Genomic DNA, 18136 nt, shown 5'->3' with positions numbered 1-18136 from the left:
AGTAAGACAAAGGAGCTTGTGTTGGACTTCAGAAGAAAAGACAGAGAACACAGTCCCATCACCATCAATGGAGCACCAGTGGAGAGAGTCAGCAGCTTCAAGTTCCTGGGTGTCCACATCACTGAAGAACTCACATGGTCCATCCACACTGAAGCCGTTGTGAAGAAGGCTCATCAGCGCCTCTTCTTCCTGAGATGGCTGAGGAAGTTTGGAATGAACCGCCACATCCTCACACGGTTCTACACCTGCACTATAGAGAGCATCCTGACTGGCTGCATCTCCGCCTGGTACGGCAATAGCACCACCCACAACCGCAAAGCACTGCAAAGGGTGGTGCGAACTGCCAGACACATCATCGGAGGTGAGCTTCCCTCCCTCCAGGACATGTATACCAGGCGGTGTGTGAAAAAAGCTCGGAGGATCATCAGAGACTCCAGCCACCCAAGCCACGGGCTGTTCTCACTGCTACCATCAGGCAGGCGGTATCGCAGCATCAGGACCCGTACCAGCCGACTCCATGACAGCTTCTTCCCCCAAGCAATCAGACTTTTGAACTCTTGATCTCCCACAATCAAAATACATCAGCACTGCACTTTATTAATCTTATAATCTTATTATCTCACACCGGACTGTCATAAATAATATTATATTCTCTCTTAACTACTTACTATCAACCGACAGCCTGAATGTCAATACAGTTCAATACAACCTACTGTACATTCTATATATACTATATATACCTTTTTATTGAATAATGTGTATCTATATTGTGTGTATTGTATACTGTACAGTGTATGTTATTATTTGTATATTGTGTTGTGTATATTAGATTTTAAATTGTGTTGTGTAAATTTGATGTTTATTGTAATTGGTATATGTCTCATCACTGTCACGACTGCTATGTTGCTCGGAACTGCACCCAAGAATTTCACACACCATTGCACTTGTGTATATGGTTGTGTGACAATAAAAGTGATTTGATTTGATTTGAAGAATCTGCAAAGCTGTCATTGCTGCACGTGGAGGATTTTTTGTAGTTTAAGTAGTTTAAGCATTAATGCATTTTTTTGAAAGGGTAGCTTGATAGCAGTTTACTGTAACTCTACATTATGAGTAGGCTAGCTTAAAGCTTGGGAGGCTACAGTTTCGAAGTAGCTTCTCCAACACTGGTCCTTACATGACAGAAAGAAAAAAAGTGTGAAGAAAAAGACAGAAAAAACACACTTGAGGATTTGTGTGGTTTTATGTGACAGACAGAAAGTGACAGTTTAAACGGAGTACAGGAGAGAAAGAAAAATATGTGTGTCAAAGTGAGAATATAAAAAGGATCTTGTGGAGAAAGAGATGATGTTAGATCTGAATTCAATCCTTTTCAGAGCTGAGTACGCTGACTAACTGACACTTTGTCTCGATGTTGATAACATTCAAACACGCACGCACACATGTTGATGCAGCTATCATTATGTGGACTCTCCATAGACATAATGATTTTTATACTGTATGAACTATAGATTATATCCCCTAACCCTAACCCTACCCCTAAACCTAACCCTCACAAAAAAACTTTCTGCATTTTTACATTTTCAATAAAACATAATTTAGTATTTTTTTTAAGCAATTAGAATTATGGGGACACTAGAAATGTCCTCATAAACCACATTTATAGCATAATACCCTTGTAATTACCAGCTGTAAATGTCCTTGTAAACCACTTAAACCTGCACACACACATGCACACACACACAGGGATGCCCTCAACTCACACATGTCATACATTGTTTAGAAAGGGATCAAAACTCAATTACCCAGAAAAACTTGAGAGAAAAGAGGGGATTCTCTGGAAGATTTCAACGGAAGCTGAGTAGTAAATTGAGGATTTAATGCAGTTTTCCCTCCTATTCTTAATCCTACTCCTATTTAATCTAATATGAGGAATGATGAACAGTTATGAAAAGAGCAGTCCAAAAGAATACAGATGTGTTGGGGAAAGATAGAGGGATGAAAGTTATTGATTTAGAGGGGGAATGGGGAATAGAGCAGTACTGCAATTATATATATGTGTTGGAGAGGAGAAGAGTTTTTCTCCTCGTGTCATTGTTGCACTAATTTGGTTGTCTGTCACTCCTGTGATGCCCTGCAGGGTCAAATTCAGTCTCTGTCTTTACTTTTGGGGCTCATTTAACAGAGATGATTTCACAGCGGTCTTCTCTCTCTATTTCCCTTCAATTGTTTTCTTTTAATCACAGTCACAGTCTTACCATAGAGAAGCATCTCATTCCTCTATGCTTTGGTCTTCATTATTCTTGATTAATTCAAATCAATTAAATGAAGAATTCAACAGAGCTGTTCAATCATGACATCGATTAGCAGGCCAACCTGGAGAGCTAAGTTTCCATAGGCTGCAACATTACAAACAGTCATACTACCTGTATATCTCAAACATGAATTTTGAAACAGTTTTAAAAACTGTTTGTTTACATTACTTACAATGTGTTGCCACATAAGGACTACAATGGTTATCCGATTCATCCAGTATGTCAAGTCACAAAACTGTTTCTAAATTCATGTTTGAGGTATGACTGTGTGAAATGTATGTTGTAGAACAAAACAGGAAAGTCTTTTCAAGTAATATTAACCAAAAACCTTTTTGTATTCATAAATCAAAATTTGCTATTCTAAAAACACATTAGAAATTGCATCGGGAACCCATGACTCGGAAAATGCTAATTGTCTTCTGGGTTTAACGGCTACAAACTGAACAGTTCTATTCGTTTAATTTAAATTCAATTGAATGCTATTTCTTTTCCCATTATATTTACCCTTTGCTATGCCCGGCCTTAACAGTGTTTCTGACTAATCCTGTCACTGTTGCTGGCTGCCATTTCTCACCATTTTCCAATGAGTGCCTGTTCGAAAGCATCGAAGTGAGTGTGTTATGAGATGTTATGAGCAGTTCTGTTCACTTACACTAAAGTTGCGAGGTTTGTTTAAATCAAATTACTGTGTAATTTAAAAATTTCTTTAATAAAAAAAAAAAAAAATAAATAAATAAAAAGTGAGATAAATATGCTTTACAATGTCACCCTTCATTCCAGCCCATGTAATAATATTATCCATTCTGTTTATGAGAATATTTTTCCAAAAACCGCAGCATTCACAGCAATCTCCCATTCATTGCAATGGGGAGTTCTGCAGAGCTTGTCAGAGCGAGCAAATGTAACCAAGGGGGGCGGAGCTTAGCGAAAGGTCAATTAAATTCAATTCAGATCAGTTTGGTTAAATTACTGGCAAATCCATATTTAACTGCAGCATGACTTAACATTTGCTTAATCTAAGTGTATGCAATGAAATCATACAGTTGTGTGTAGACACAATTAAAGAATAATAATAGTAAAAAAAAAAAGAAAACAATTACAACAAAATGTGAACTCATGCTATAATCTCCTGAAAATTTGGGAATTCTACTAATATAGCTCTGGATATTAGATATTAGCTTGCTGAAGTCCATCTCCAGCTGTGCATCTGTTCTGTGATCAGAAAGCAAAACTAGCTGATGTTAGAGAGACTGTTTAAAAGGAGTACAGGAGACTGAGCAACATCAAAGAGACACAATTCACAAATTACTCTCCCTCTCTCTAATGTTAGATAAACAGAATGTTTGCTAAACACTTCAAACAGCCCTGTGGCAAAAATGTGCCTCTTGCAAATAGGTCTGTGAATTTCCACAACATCTTTATTTGAGCACAGAACCACACACACACACACACACACACACACACACACACACACACACAATAAACAAATGACCACAAATACAAAGAAATCCATGCAAACTAAAGGTCTGAGACAGTTTAATGAAAGGCCTTTATTTGTTTGTCTAGCAGGACGTGATAAAGTGTAGTCCTGTCAGAATAACTGACATCTGTTCAAGAACAGCGAAAATAAATATATAAAGAAATAAAAATACCCAAACAAAAACACACATGCACACACAATCTTCCTGAAAGTATAAAGCCATTAGTGCTTGAATAAAGGTCTGTCAAGTAATCAGTCATCTGTCGCACTCTCTCTCCCTCTTTTGTTCTACTAAACTGCTAAAGCGAGTTAGCAGAGATTGTAAACAGAGAACAACATTCCAATCAAGACACATGATACAAACTTTTACTGCAAAGAAAACTCGCATTTATACCAGGGATTAAAGGAATGTTCCGGGTTCAGTACAAGATAAGCTCAATCGACAGCATTTGTGGCATAATGTTGATTACCACAAATTATAATTTTGACTCGTTCCTCCTTTTCTCATAAAAAAAAAAAATTGAGGTTGCAGTGAGGCACTTACAGTGGAAGTGATTGTGGGCCAATTTTTGAACGTTAAAATACTGTTTCAAAAGTATAGCCACAAGACATAAAGGATATGTGTGTAAACATGATTTTAGTGTGATAAAATCACTTATTAACCTTTTCTGTCTAAAGTTATATCCAATTTAACAACTTCGTTACCATGACGATGTAATGTCAACAGAACCTAAAACGACTGTAAAAATGACAATTTAAACAACTTTATATCTCAAATAATACATACGTTGTAACAGAAGAATTAATGCAAGTGCTTTTATAAAATTAAAACCTTCACATTTCTGTTTTTAAACCCTCCAAAAATTGGCCACATTCACTTCCATTGTAAGTGCCTCACTGTAACCTTGATTTTTGCTGCTTTCTTTTTTTTTTTTTTTTTTTTTTTTTTTTTTAAGTAAAGGAGGAACAAGTTGAAATACATTTTTGTGGTCATTAACATTAAGCCACAAATGCCACTGACTGAGCTTAACTTGTACTGAACCCGGAACATTCCTTTAACTGGTTACTTTCATTCGCTGTCCATGGTGCTGAACATTATGACATTATGGATAAATGCCTGTTTAAGTTTGTGTGCATGAGACAAAACAAGGAAGAGTGTGATGGAGAGCGTGACACTGTCTTTGTGATTCATTTCTTTGTTATTTGATTTGAATGTGTTATGGCAATGGTGTGAATGTGTTATGATTAAATGTGTGCGAGGATGGGGGAGGAACTAAATATAGAGGAATACAAAACATGCATTGCGTTCTCACACAAACTCACATGACTACAGTAGGGTGGGGGTGCAGGGCCCTTCTGCATAGTGTGAAAATAAAAAAAGTGGTTGACTATTATGGGGTTTTCAATGTCCTAATACGATACCGATACAGTGGCTCCAAAAAGTATTTGGTAAATTAAAGCCACATTTTAAATTAAATGTTTTTCCAAAATAACAAAGCAAGGGACATCCATTTTAAAGAATGATTCCACAAGCACAATTTCAAGCAAAACATTTCACTATTAGAAATGTATTAGATTCTAAATCATAAAACAATTTACATATTGTTAAAAATGAAGAAAAGTATTTGGATGCCTGGTTTTTAAATTGGGAAACAATTCCATAGTTAATGTGATGAACTACTCCAAGTGAATTTTGAGAGGAACTGACTTCATACATTCAACTAAAAATGATCTTGGGACCAGTTGGTTAAAAGTAATCGCAAATTTACTCCAAAGATTCTGGAAAACAGTAGGTTTTTGGAACTGACACAAGGGAGAGCTAACCCTTCTGTTAACCAGCCAAGTGTGCAAATATCCGCCAATTAATCCACCTGACTTATATATACTGTAGGGGAGACAAGAGCTAGTTGTTACACATTCCAGTGAATATTTCTCAGAGCAGTTTTATTGTTGAAAATCAATTTTTGCATAGCCACACACTTTAAAGTCTTAGGTAAGAAGGAAAAAACAAACAAACAAAACTACAGAACATTTTTACTGTTTTTCCAGAAAAGATATACAGTTCATTGAACACATATTGACCTTTTGTTACAACCTGCCCCAATAGTGGTAAAAAGAAAAAAAAAAAGCTGCTTCACAATATAGTTGACCTTGCCTTAATATATGTGTTGTTTACCCAAGAGCTAAAACTAAAATATGATGATAGTGAAAGTTTACTTTGGAGGGGTACAAATCTTTAAAAAAAAGTTATTTTAAAATAAGAGGACTTTGAGCTAGGTGTTTGAAAGGAACAAATGATTTGTGCAATTGGACTTTTTACTTTTTGTTACTGAGATAACTTCCCCGTGTGCCAACTAGCCCCAGTCTCCCCTGCATATCAGATTATAAGAGAAATAGGCCTATACAGTATTTATTAAAATGTATAAGTCCAGAGATGAGGAGCTGGTTTTAAAGCTACACACCACTGCTGCCTTTAATCAGCTGAACAAATGAGGTCTGTCACATCTGAATAGTCCTCATTTCTAATAAACTGTGCTGAGAACAACCTCTGCAACAGAGACAAAAGCACACACACATACAGGCACTTGAAACTGTCCTTGAAACTGTGATTCACATCTACACAAGCGTAAGATCTAATTACGTTACTAGGACAAATGCATCAATCTATTCTCTATATATAGTATTACTGTCTGTTGTATGGTAAGGTGTATGTGCGTAAATGTGAATGTGTTTGAATGTGGTGATGTTTTGGTTTGTGTTCCCTGGAATGTAGCCACCATTCTAGATATTATGGAAATAAACCGGCCAAAAATATATTGTGAAATACTTTTTACAATGAAAAACGACGCTTTCCCTTAAGATAATTATATTACATTTTCTCACCATCTCTCTCTCTCTCTCTCTCTCTCTTTCTCTCATTACTCTCTGTGTGTTTGCCTTTAACTGGGTAAATTTGAAAGCTGTTCATATCTCATCTATTCCAATAATAACTAATAAGACAAGACAAATATAGCAGCCAGAGATAGAGAGAGGAGACCAATGATGGTACAGCTAGATATAGTACACACAGACACACACCTGCTTGTACAGTACACTTACACTGTATGTCTCACTTTCTCTCTTCCTTTCTCGTGGAGGCAAACACGTTTCATACACACACAGACACATAGAATATCATTCAAGACTGAGCTGCGTTATTAACAGCAGTCAGCACTATTGTAATAATAACTAATATTGGCATTATATTCATGATGTTTGCCAGAGGGGAACTGGCTACCACAGTGAGCCTGGTTTCTCCCAAGGTTATTTTTCTCCGTTAACCAGCATCTTATGGAGTTTTGTGTTCCTTGCCAAAGTCGCCTTCAGCTTGCTCACTGGGGTTCTAAATACAATTATTATTTAATTATTTATATTTATACACAATTTACAATCATATTTAATCAAACTACACAATGATGACTCTAAGACTTTATAGATATTACAGTCTCATTTTCTGTTAAATGCATGATTTTCTGTAAAGCTGCTTTGAAACGATGTGTGTTATGAAAAGTGCTATACAAATAAAAATGACTTGATGGCTCACAGTGGGCAGTATCAACCTTCTCCTCTGTGTTTGATGCACATTTTTATCTCTTCCCTCTCCCTATCTCTCTCTTCCAACCATATCTCCTAACTTAGTTCTTCCTTCTGCTCCTTTATCATCTCTTCCTCTATCATTCCCTCGCTACCCCGACCAACACACTCAGCCAATACTGCTGGAGGCTGTCCATCTATCTCTCTCTCTCTCTCTCTCTCTCTCTCTCTCTCTCTCTCTGTCTCTTTTAGCCCCCTCCCTCACTCTCTCACTCGCTGCATCAGTGCGTGTCGCCGACACTCACTCCTCAGATGCTTGGTGGCTCACACAAACAGACATATCACCTGCTTGCAAGAGAGGAAAAGAAAACAAAAAGAAAAAAAATAAATAAATGCAAAAAGGAGAAAAGCGGAGTCAGTCCAACAAGAAGCAAATGAGAGAAGTATGGATGGGAACTGCTAAAAATATCCACCACTACAAAGATTTTTATCTCTTGTTCTCTGTAGTTTCTCTTTTTTGTTTCTGTCGTTCTCTGGATACCTGGATGGTGGGATTAAAAATGACTTAAATTTCAATCAGCTGTGGCAAGGGAAAAAGAAAAAAGGATGAAAAAAGAGGTATTTGTCCTATGAAGAGATTCAGTTGCGCACAGCTGGTAAGAGTGAGGGAGTGTTGAACAGAGAGAGAGAGAGAGAGAGAGAGAGAGAGAGAGAGAGAGAGAGAAATAAGGAGGGGAGAAGACCAGAGACCGGAAGAGAGAGAAAGAGCGTCTTGTTTTTCTTCTGAGGAAGCAAGGAGTTGGATTGCCGTTTCTTGCAGGACTATTCGACTGGTAATGCTGGAAAAGCAGGTTTGTGTGTGTGCGTGAGTGAGTGTGTCATTTGAAGAATAAGTGTAAAAAAGTGTGAGAAATTAATATAGAAATTAATAGATTTCTGATTTGCAGACAGAAATGGATAGAGTGGAATTAAGCTGTAAACAATCTGACGAGACAAAGAGATGATGCTTAGATGAAACCTTGTCTACATGGTGACATGTCTGACATTACACAAGACAGCTGCTTAACTCTCTCTCTCTCTCTCTCTCTCTCACACACACACACACACATACAGACACACAAGCACACACTAACTAGTGGTCCCAGACTCATACACAAAGCAGTACACACTGTCACCACACCCACAGATTAAAAAACACTGTCTGCGTCTGTGATGCTCTATGCGCACACACACAGAGGAGGTGTTTAATTTGAATGCTACTGTGCTGTCTTAGAGCTGGTTGACATGCTCAAGATGAATGACAAACAGAAGAGGACACAAAAATAACTAGAGACGATAATGTGTGTATGTGTGCTAGAAAGAGGAAGAAGGTGAGAGACAAAATGACAGGACATTTCCAAGAAGGATCAATGTTTTCTGCCATTGAGTGAGGTGAAAAAACATGAGAAAACAGTGAGAGAATGAGATCAAGAAAGAGAGAGATGACTAAACCCGCTGAGAGATGCAGTCTAAAAAAATATTTTTGAATTGCAAAACGGAAAGGTAACATCAGGAACGTTGGGGATGACTGGAACTGGGGGGACAACTGGGAACATTGTCCTGGGCCCTGTGACAAAGGGTCTGCTTATGTCCTCTATAACATAATTATTAGACTTGGGAAGAGGGGGAAGGGGGCACCCATTAAAATCCTATCCCGGGAAGGGTTGGGAACAGTGAACTCTTATTTAAAACCGGTTCTTATTAAATAAATGTAAAAAAAAAAAAATGAACAGAATGATTTTCATGACTTTCATGAATGGTTCTCCACTGATGCAGACGTTCACCAAACTAAAATAAACTGTTTCCTGGGCTACCATTTAGCTGCACTGCAACACCACTGAATCAACAGCATGGAACTTAGAGCGCGACCAGTGTAGGCCAATTCGTGAACGAATGACTCTTATGAGCTAGTTCTTTTAAATCTACAGTGTGAAACATACAGCACAACCAGTGGAATCCAGTTCCCAAAACGAATGACTCTTATAAGTCAGTTCTTTTGAATCTATACCGCAAAACATACAGTGCTACCTTCCAAACGAATTATCAGCTTTTTTTTTTTTTTTCTGTGCATGAAAAACGTACTGAAGCATTAAGGCAATTTTAAATTATCTAAGCTATACTATTTACATTTATAGCTCTTTATTCTAACTGTATGTCAACAATTGCATCATTTGTATGAGACAAAGTTGATGCCTAAATGAAACATAACTGAGGAACTCCATTAAAGCTCTTGAACTCTAAAAGAGCAACCTCTGAGCAATAACATTTTTCTTTGGGTATCTACCTCTGTCTTACTTTTTATTGCTCTCTGTCCCTTCTAAGTATATCTGTGTATGAGTGCATTCAAAATGACAACTTGAAATTATTTTAATGTTTGTATTCCCTGTTCCTTTCTCTCATTTTGTCCTCATAGTCTAGGAGCATCAACACATCTTTCAGCCATCCCTCCCTCCCTTCATTCCCTCTCTTTCTCTCTGTGTTTGGGAAGATCTTTTGCTGTAAGGCATAAAGGTCTTGGAACTAGCAACTCACTGGAATTCTACATTGAAAGAAGAATGGAACAAACAACTGAAAAGATGAAAAAGTCATTCAGAGGACCACACAAACAAGGCTCAGACCTGGAATAAGGAATAAACAGACAGAAATAGAGAATGAGCAAGAGAGAGATGAGGAGGTGTTGAAGGAGAAACTGAGCACATGAACACTCATGGCATTTGGGTGAAAATGAGGGTGAAGAGGGTTGAGAGGAAGAGGAAAACTGCAGGAATTTTGGAAAATTGAGAGAACACCTGGATAGATGCAAAAAGTAGTAGAATATGCTGTGAGAATTGTATAATACATTCAGTGGAAAGGTGACACTACTGAAAGGCCCTAAGGCCAAAATGTTTCGCAGTAGGCACGCTTTAAAAAAGGAAGACAACACCTTGGTATTTTCCACAAGCCAAACTGGAGGAGATACAAGTGAAACTGAGAGTCTGAATCAAATAGAATCCTCATGTTTCAAGTGTGTATGTGTAAACGGGATAAACACGTGAACACACACAGACACACCTCAACTTTGAGAAGGAATACACACCGGTGTCTGGATTAACACACATCAGACAAACACTTGAAAATGAGCAGCTAATTGTGACCTAGGATCCGCACAGACAAGAAAGGTAAATACTAAACACACATTCACCACCACACTGACACACATATTTGGAATGGTTAAAGACTTAATTAAAATCTCCATTTGCTCTGCATTTAATCTCATTAAGAAACATTTGAAATTTTAAAGGGACCTCATTTGTGATTATTCTTTCTTATGGGTTTCCTCCTGCCTGATGGTTATGGTTGTATTATGTGGTGTTTTTGCACGAAGGAGCTTCTGGACTAGATGTTGACCTTTTGTAGTGATTTAAAATGACACAAGCTGACTTGGTGCTCATGGCTGGGTCAGAGAACACCATATTGGTTTGGAAATGGTTATGATTGTCCGTGCACACACTCACCTCATTCCCTCATCTGAGAGACAGATGTGCATATCACACAGATATTTATAGACCACAAGGTACGGTATGTTGTGGGCCATTTATTTTTCCATCTCTCTCTCATATTCTAGCACAAACGTCCCAACAGTAGCTCATGTAGAGGCACAAGAAAAAAGAGATTGATTTTTCAGTGTTACAAAGCCAACTCACATGCATATACACACACACAAACAGCTGAAGTGCTCTAGTACCTTGCTTTTCAGAGTACCCGCTTTTCTATGTATATTCATGTGCACATATGAAGGACACTTTACACTGGGACCCTTTATCTCTCTGCCTCTCTCATGCTGTCGTAGTCTCTGCATGTGTGTCATTAAGTGGGAGAGAGGTTGCTCTAAAAGTAGCTTGGGTACTCTCTGTCAGCATGCCAACATCAGTGCCCGCACCCCATATTTCAAGGACCGTTCCACACAACCATCTTCCATCTACAACCCCCAGTATGAAAAATGCTAATAAAAACAAAAAGGAGTGATTTGTAAATTATATTCACCCTTTGCTATATTGAGAGCACTACAACTAAACAATACATGGTGTTTTACCTTGTGAATTTCATTCAATTGAATTAAAAAAAAAAACAAATTATGAACAGTAAATTCAAATCAGATGATTGTAGCTCCAACAAAGTTGAGACAGGGGCAATTTAAAACTAATAACAATCTGACACGTTAATATAACAAGGCAATGTGAAACAGGAGATGTTAAACAGGTGAGGCAGTCGTGTCATAGTATATAAGGAGCCTCCAAAAACAGCCTAGTCCTTCAAGAGCAAGGAGCATTTGAGACTTGTCAATTTGCCAACAGATGCTTCAGCAAATAATCCAGCACTTTGAGAACCATGTTCCCCAAAGACAAATTGGAAGGATTTTGGGCATTTCACCCTCATAGTGCACAATATAGTTAAAAGATTTAAGGAATCTGATCAAATCTCGTGCGTAACTGAGTGACTGTCTTAAAAAACATCATTCATCTGTAATGGATATCATGAACATGGGCTTGGGATTACTTTAGTAAACCTTTGTTAGTCAACACCACTCGCCGCTGCATCCACAGATGCAAGTTAAGACTTTACTATGCAAAGCAGAAACCCTACATCAACACTGTCCAGAAGCTCTGCTGACTTCTCTGGGCTCGGTCTCATCTTAGATAGAAAGTAGAACAGTGGAACTGTGTTTTTTGGTCCAATGAGTCCATATTTCAAATAGTTTTTGAAAAACACAGCCGTCGTGTTCAGCATCAGGTCCAAAAGCCAGTGTCTGTATGGGCCAGGGGTGTGTCAGTGCCCATGGCATGGGTAACTCACATATTTGTGAGAGCACCATTAATGCAGACAAATATGTAAAAACTTCGGAGCAGCATATACTGCCATCCAGCACCGTCATTCCAGGGACGTCCTGGAATTTTCAGCAGGACAACTTCAAACTACATACTGGCCAAATAAGCAGAGAGTGTGGGTGCTAGATTGGCCTGCCTGCAGTCCTGACCATCTCCAACTGAGAATGTATGGTGCATTATGAAGCACACCATACGGCAATGAAGACCCCGCACAATTGTGCAGCTGAAGACCTGCATAATGGATGAATGCGTGAAAATTCAACTTTTTAAACTTAACAAACTTGTGTCTTCAGTGCCTAAATGCTTAATAAATGTTATTAGAAGACATGGTGATGTTTCACAGTGGTAAACACTCGACTGTCCCAACTTTTTTGGAATGTGTTGCAATCATCTGATTTTAAATTACTGTACATAAAAAAAAAACAATGAAATTCACAAGGTAAAACATCATATAATGTTTAGTTGTGGTTCTTTTAATATAGCAAAGGGTGAATATAATTTACAAATCACTCAATTTTTTTTTTTAAATAGCATTTTTTATACTGTCCCAAATATTTCGGAATTGGGGTTGTATCTTTAATACCTTTAGCTATTTACAGTATATCTATTAAGTTTATCTACTCGAGTTCTCTCTTTTTCCTCTCTTCCCTTCAAAAAAAGTACCTGATGTTTTCCTGTCTCTATTTTGTTCTGTTTTACCTCCTACTTTCATTATTATATGACCATCCATGAAAGCAGCATACAGTCCTGTCCTGTCCTTTCCTTTCTTGATAAAAAGACCAGCTTAGTCCAGCATTACCATTCAGTTCACCAACAAAAAATAAATGCTTCTCTTCTCTTCACTTCTCTTCTCTTCTCTTCTCTTCTCTTCTCTTCTCTTCTCTTCTCTTCTCTTCTCTTCTCCAATATTTGTTTCTACTTTCATGTCCATTTACTCTCTCTTTCTTGCTGTGTCTGTTCCTGCAGCAGCATTATATAAACAGAATGAGTTCATTAGCAGTTAGCTTGTAGCTGTGCAGGAACAGCAGGTTTTGATGAAGGAGGGCATACCATGTGTAAGAGAGAGATGATCACTGAGCATTTAACACTGTGCTAAAATCTTCCCTCCATTACTAATCCTTGTGTTTCACCAACCCTGCTGGAAAAATGGCTTAGGCCAGCATAAATTCAGTGCTTGTACAAACTGGTGTATGCTGGTGTGGTACTGGTCCAGATGGTAGACCAGCAAGTAAAGCTGGTCAATCAAGCTGGTCTTAGTGTTCAAGCTAATGATATAGCAGCAAATTATTGCCAACTTGTCAACTAATGATGGATTAATTGCCAAATATGATTATTTCTTCCTTTATTAATTAGCTTAGCTTCTTAGATTCTTGGACATTACAGACTAAATAAATGAAGCATACAAAGCCTGCTTGAATACTGAATTCTGTCTGGATGGCAATAAAAACTGTTTTGGCTTTATAGGGCTTTTGTGTGTATGTTAATGCAATATTTAAAATACAATTTATGCAGTGACAGACATATAGATCATATTATACAGACCAACAAGCAAATTCCAGTATTTAAGGATCAGAGCTTATATTCTGCTGAATCATAGCTCTAAATGTTGGAGAGAGAGAGAGAGAGAGAGAAAGAGAGAGAGAGAGAGTGTACAAGTAGAATTCTGAGAATTTTGAGACAGACTTGCTCAAAGCTCAAACCGATTTGTAAAGAAAGACAGACAGACAGGCAGACAGATGAACAGACAGACAGACACTATAGGCTGAAAGATGGATGGGTGGATCGATGGATGATGGATGAGTGAGTAAAAAGAGAAACGGACAGCCATATGAAGGGATTGTTGGACGGATATTCAAAAGGCTATATGGATCGATACACAAAGTTTAAGTGTGCAGTGCTGAGAGGGTCACACCTGGGTCAGAAATAAATAAGACTCTTCTGAAATAAGATTTCATCCCCAGGAGTCACAAAGTCTCTCCCCTCTGCCTGACTTACTAAAAAGTTAAAAAAACCTTCCGCTGCTAGTTACAGAACAAACCCCAAAATGAAACAAAAAAGCAAACAAACAACAAACAAGCATTTTACATTCAAAGGCTTTGCTCTTTTCTTATTAGTGGTGCTAAAGGCCGGGGTATACCTAGTTGCTTACCGTTATATCTCATGCATGTGCTAAGCTTTTCAAAGTATACTGTACTTTTTGGAACACTAGCTCAAATGAACATGTTCAACACATGCTTACTATGGCTGCTTTGAGTAAATCTTTTAGCACAGTCAACACCTGGCACATATACAGATGACATGCACAGATGCAGACCGTCTGCTTGTCTTGAAAAACTGGGCTACACAGGGACATTCATTGAGTACTGTGTTGATAACAAAATGTGTGTCTCGCTCACTGTGCAGGATAGGGCTGCAACTAATGACTATTTTGATAATCGATTAATCTAACTATTATTAGAACGATTATTCGACTATTCTGCGATTATTGCAATGATTAATCATTAGCTCTTAACCGATTATTCAGCTTGTGCCCCGACTTAAGAGGTTGTATTAAACGTGCTTACTAACAATAAAGAAGACAAAATCATCTTTTAAAAATACCTCTAAATGACATTCACTGAATTAAAGGAAAAAAATACTTACGTTTAATTCAGTAAAGAAATTCACTGCAAAAAATCCTATTGTTATCATGTTTTTTTGTCTTGTTTTCCATTTAAAATTGTCTAAAAATCCTTAAAACAAGATACATTTACTTGAGAAAAAACATATAAGATATTTAGACTTGCTTTAAGAGAATGTATCTTAAATATTAGTGTATTTTGTATATAAGTGTATTTTTCATTTGGTTATACAGTGAGTGCAGTAATGACAAAATATGCTTATATTCAAGATCTATTCTCTAAAAGCAAGTCTAAATATCTTATATGCTGCTTCTCAGGTGAATGCATCTATTTTTAAAGGAGTTTTAAATATTTATATTGGAAAACAAGCCAAAACCAAAACAAATAAAAACAATATTTTGTTGCAGTGTATAATGGGGCGAAGACTACTCTTTCTCACCTTTCTGTTCACTTCAATCCATCTTTAACTCACACACACACACACACACACACACACACACACACACACACACACACACACACACACACACACACAAATCTCTTATTAATAAAGCTGCATATTACCAATTTTCTTCACGATAAGAAATGCACAGTAACATATATTATGATTCAATAAGTCGCGAGCCATCATGTTATAATCTAGCTGCATTAAGTGTGCGCGCTCAAGGGATGAGCGTCCCCACGACAGAGTGTACATCAGCCGCGTGCAGTTTCAATCTCTCCCCCTTAGATCGGGACACTTTGCACAACTCATAGAAGAGGTGCTGACCGCACAGAGAAATGGCAGTTTTGGAGTTTATAGTTATTTACATGACCTACTTCTGTATTATTTGAACTTTAATAAAGCTATAACACTTTAAATATAACTGCATTAAAGATGTAATTTGTAATTTAATTATGTGTTTCCTTTAAAGATGCTCAACAAGCAAGTTTTGCTTCAGTGGCAGCTCCAGCTCCACTTATTCCACAATGAGAGTGTTTCTGTATTTACTTATTTTGTATTTCTGCATTACTACATCACCTGAAGCTGTATGGAAAGTTTAGAGTACATCTGGACTGTGAGCTGTGTAATTCTTCCTCTCCTCAGTCAGGCGCGAGCTGCAGTGCTGCTCTTGCGCGTCATCATTAAGTTTAATGTGATCTCATGTTACGCTAAATGAAATCAAAGGACTATTCGACAATTACATTTTTTTTTGTCGATAATGCCAAGTAATCGTTTCGGCCCTAGTGCACGAGACGTTACAGCATAGTATACTTTGGCAGTGTGAAAAATGTCAGACTTGTCGGTGTAACTTGTAAATGATCAGACGCACAATTTCATTCTTTCTTTCTTTCTTTTTTTTTTTTTTTTTTTTTTTACAATTAAAATAGATTCAAAACTCTCAAAGACTTAAACTGAAGGAGGGGCTTGCAACATATCTATGGACCAGAATATCACAGAGATGGGCTCTTTTGACTTGGGCCAGTAAGCAACCACCCAGAACCCCCTACCAACCGCATAGCAACACTCTTGCAACCACCTATTGTACAACACCCTAGCATCACAGCGGTGAATTCTGAATGGGCAAGCTCATCTCGTCTCATCTCCTCTTTTCATAACCACCCTTTCTCACTTTTTTCTTTCTCTCTCTTCTACAAGTTTCTCACAGATGCTTGATGGATCACTGTTGTCAGGTCATCATATCAGTGCATCAGAGTGTGTGTGTGTGTGTGTGTGTGTTTTGCTTATAAGGAAGATTGTGTACACCTTCCACATCTCTCTCTTCTTTTTACATTCTAATGACTTTTTGACGTTAAGTCATTTTGCCTGCACTCACAGTCAGAAAGAGAGAGAAAACAACAGAAAATGGTGAAGATATAAGAGAGCTGATGTAAAACAGCGAGATGAGAGCAAGAAAGATGAAAGCCATTTGTCAAAGAGTGAGTGTGTGCGTATGTGGGTTTCATCATGTGCATGTGTGTGTGTTGGAGATCATTTCCTATAAAAGCAGGAGGCATCATTGATTCTCTTTGTTGTACAGATAATAAAACCCTTGGTTCAATGTACAACAAGATATTTCATTAGAGGATAGAAGTATTTAATACCAGAAATCTGCTGATATGAATCTCATCCTTTATTTCTACTCAACAAAATAATACAGACTTAAACTCACTATGACCTATGGCACATGTCTCAAACTTCTTTCCCTCTCTCTCTTTCTTCTTTCATGTTTACAAACACATGCACATAACATAGCCAGCACACTTTGTGGACCTGTAAATGTGGAAAGAATATCACACAATTCTCTTTTTGTATGAGTGTATGTCTTTGTTCCGCAAACATACTAGAACTGGCACTTTTTGAGATATAAAGTTATAGTTCTGCATACTGGAACACATCATCCACTAGTGTTGTCACTACCTGCAATGCTATTCAGCAGCATTATGGCAAAATAAATTATATTTTACCAGAGTTGTAAGTTTGCAGTCTGAATTAAATGTTATGAGAGAGAAAAACTGGGTACTGCAAAATAATACTAAAATAATAATAAAGTCAATTATAAAGATAGTATTATAAAAATAAAATAATAATACGTTTTTAAATAGACAAAATGTATTTCTACTGCACTGGCATCACTGGCTGTCATCAACTCTTATGAACTGGTTCTTTTAAATAAATCACAAGCAAAGGCAAACAAAACATTCATAGGAGCTGTACCTAAATTACCATCTCGTTCACTTACTGACTGGATAATTTCTGACAATGTGTAGTTAATGGAATGCACCAGGTTCTATATAGGTTAAGCTCAATAGACAGCATTGCAAATTGTTGATTACCACAATAAATTATTATGACCCGCCCCTTGTTTATTTTTTAAAAACAACGAAAATCTTAAAAAAAAAAATTTTTTAAAAGAAACTTACAGTAAGGCACTTACAATGAAAATGAATGGGGCCAATCCATAAACATTAAAATAAACACTGTTTCAAAAGTTTAGCAACAAAACATAAACATTATAAGTTAACAATATTTTAGTTCACAGATTTTTGGATTTACTAATGTTACAGCGTTGTCGTGACAACAAGCTGCAATATTGCATATAACTTTACACAGGTTAGTAAGCAATTTTATCACACTAAAATCATGTTAACATTGCTGATTGTAAGTGCCTTGCTGTAAGTTATTGCAAGATATTTTTCATAATCATCAACATTATGCCAAAAATGCTGTCGATTAAGCTTAACTTGTTTTTAAGCCAGAAC

General features: G+C 37.3%; 2 protein-coding genes across 2 annotated transcripts in view; one reads left to right on the top strand and one right to left on the bottom strand.

The window, feature by feature from the left end:
• LOC127441263 (pyruvate carboxylase, mitochondrial-like) overlaps nt 1-18136 on the bottom strand; it is a 235469-nt gene that overhangs the window by 60196 nt on the left and 157137 nt on the right. The gene's annotated exons all lie outside the window — the stretch shown is intronic.
• LOC127441045 (leucine-rich repeat and fibronectin type-III domain-containing protein 4-like) overlaps nt 7715-18136 on the top strand; it is a 32008-nt gene continuing 21586 nt past the window's right edge. Inside the window, exons 1-2 of the mRNA XM_051698194.1 lie at nt 7715-8219; nt 9821-10565. The gene's annotated coding sequence lies outside the window, so the exon portion shown is untranslated. The remainder of the gene's footprint in view (nt 8220-9820; nt 10566-18136) is intronic.

The sequence above is a fragment of the Myxocyprinus asiaticus genome, chromosome 1 (genome assembly GCF_019703515.2).
Source record: "Myxocyprinus asiaticus isolate MX2 ecotype Aquarium Trade chromosome 1, UBuf_Myxa_2, whole genome shotgun sequence".
Taxonomy (NCBI): Eukaryota; Metazoa; Chordata; class Actinopteri; order Cypriniformes; family Catostomidae; genus Myxocyprinus; species Myxocyprinus asiaticus.
Note: the sequence above shows the minus strand (reverse complement) of the source record. Positions and strands in the feature narration are given on the sequence as shown.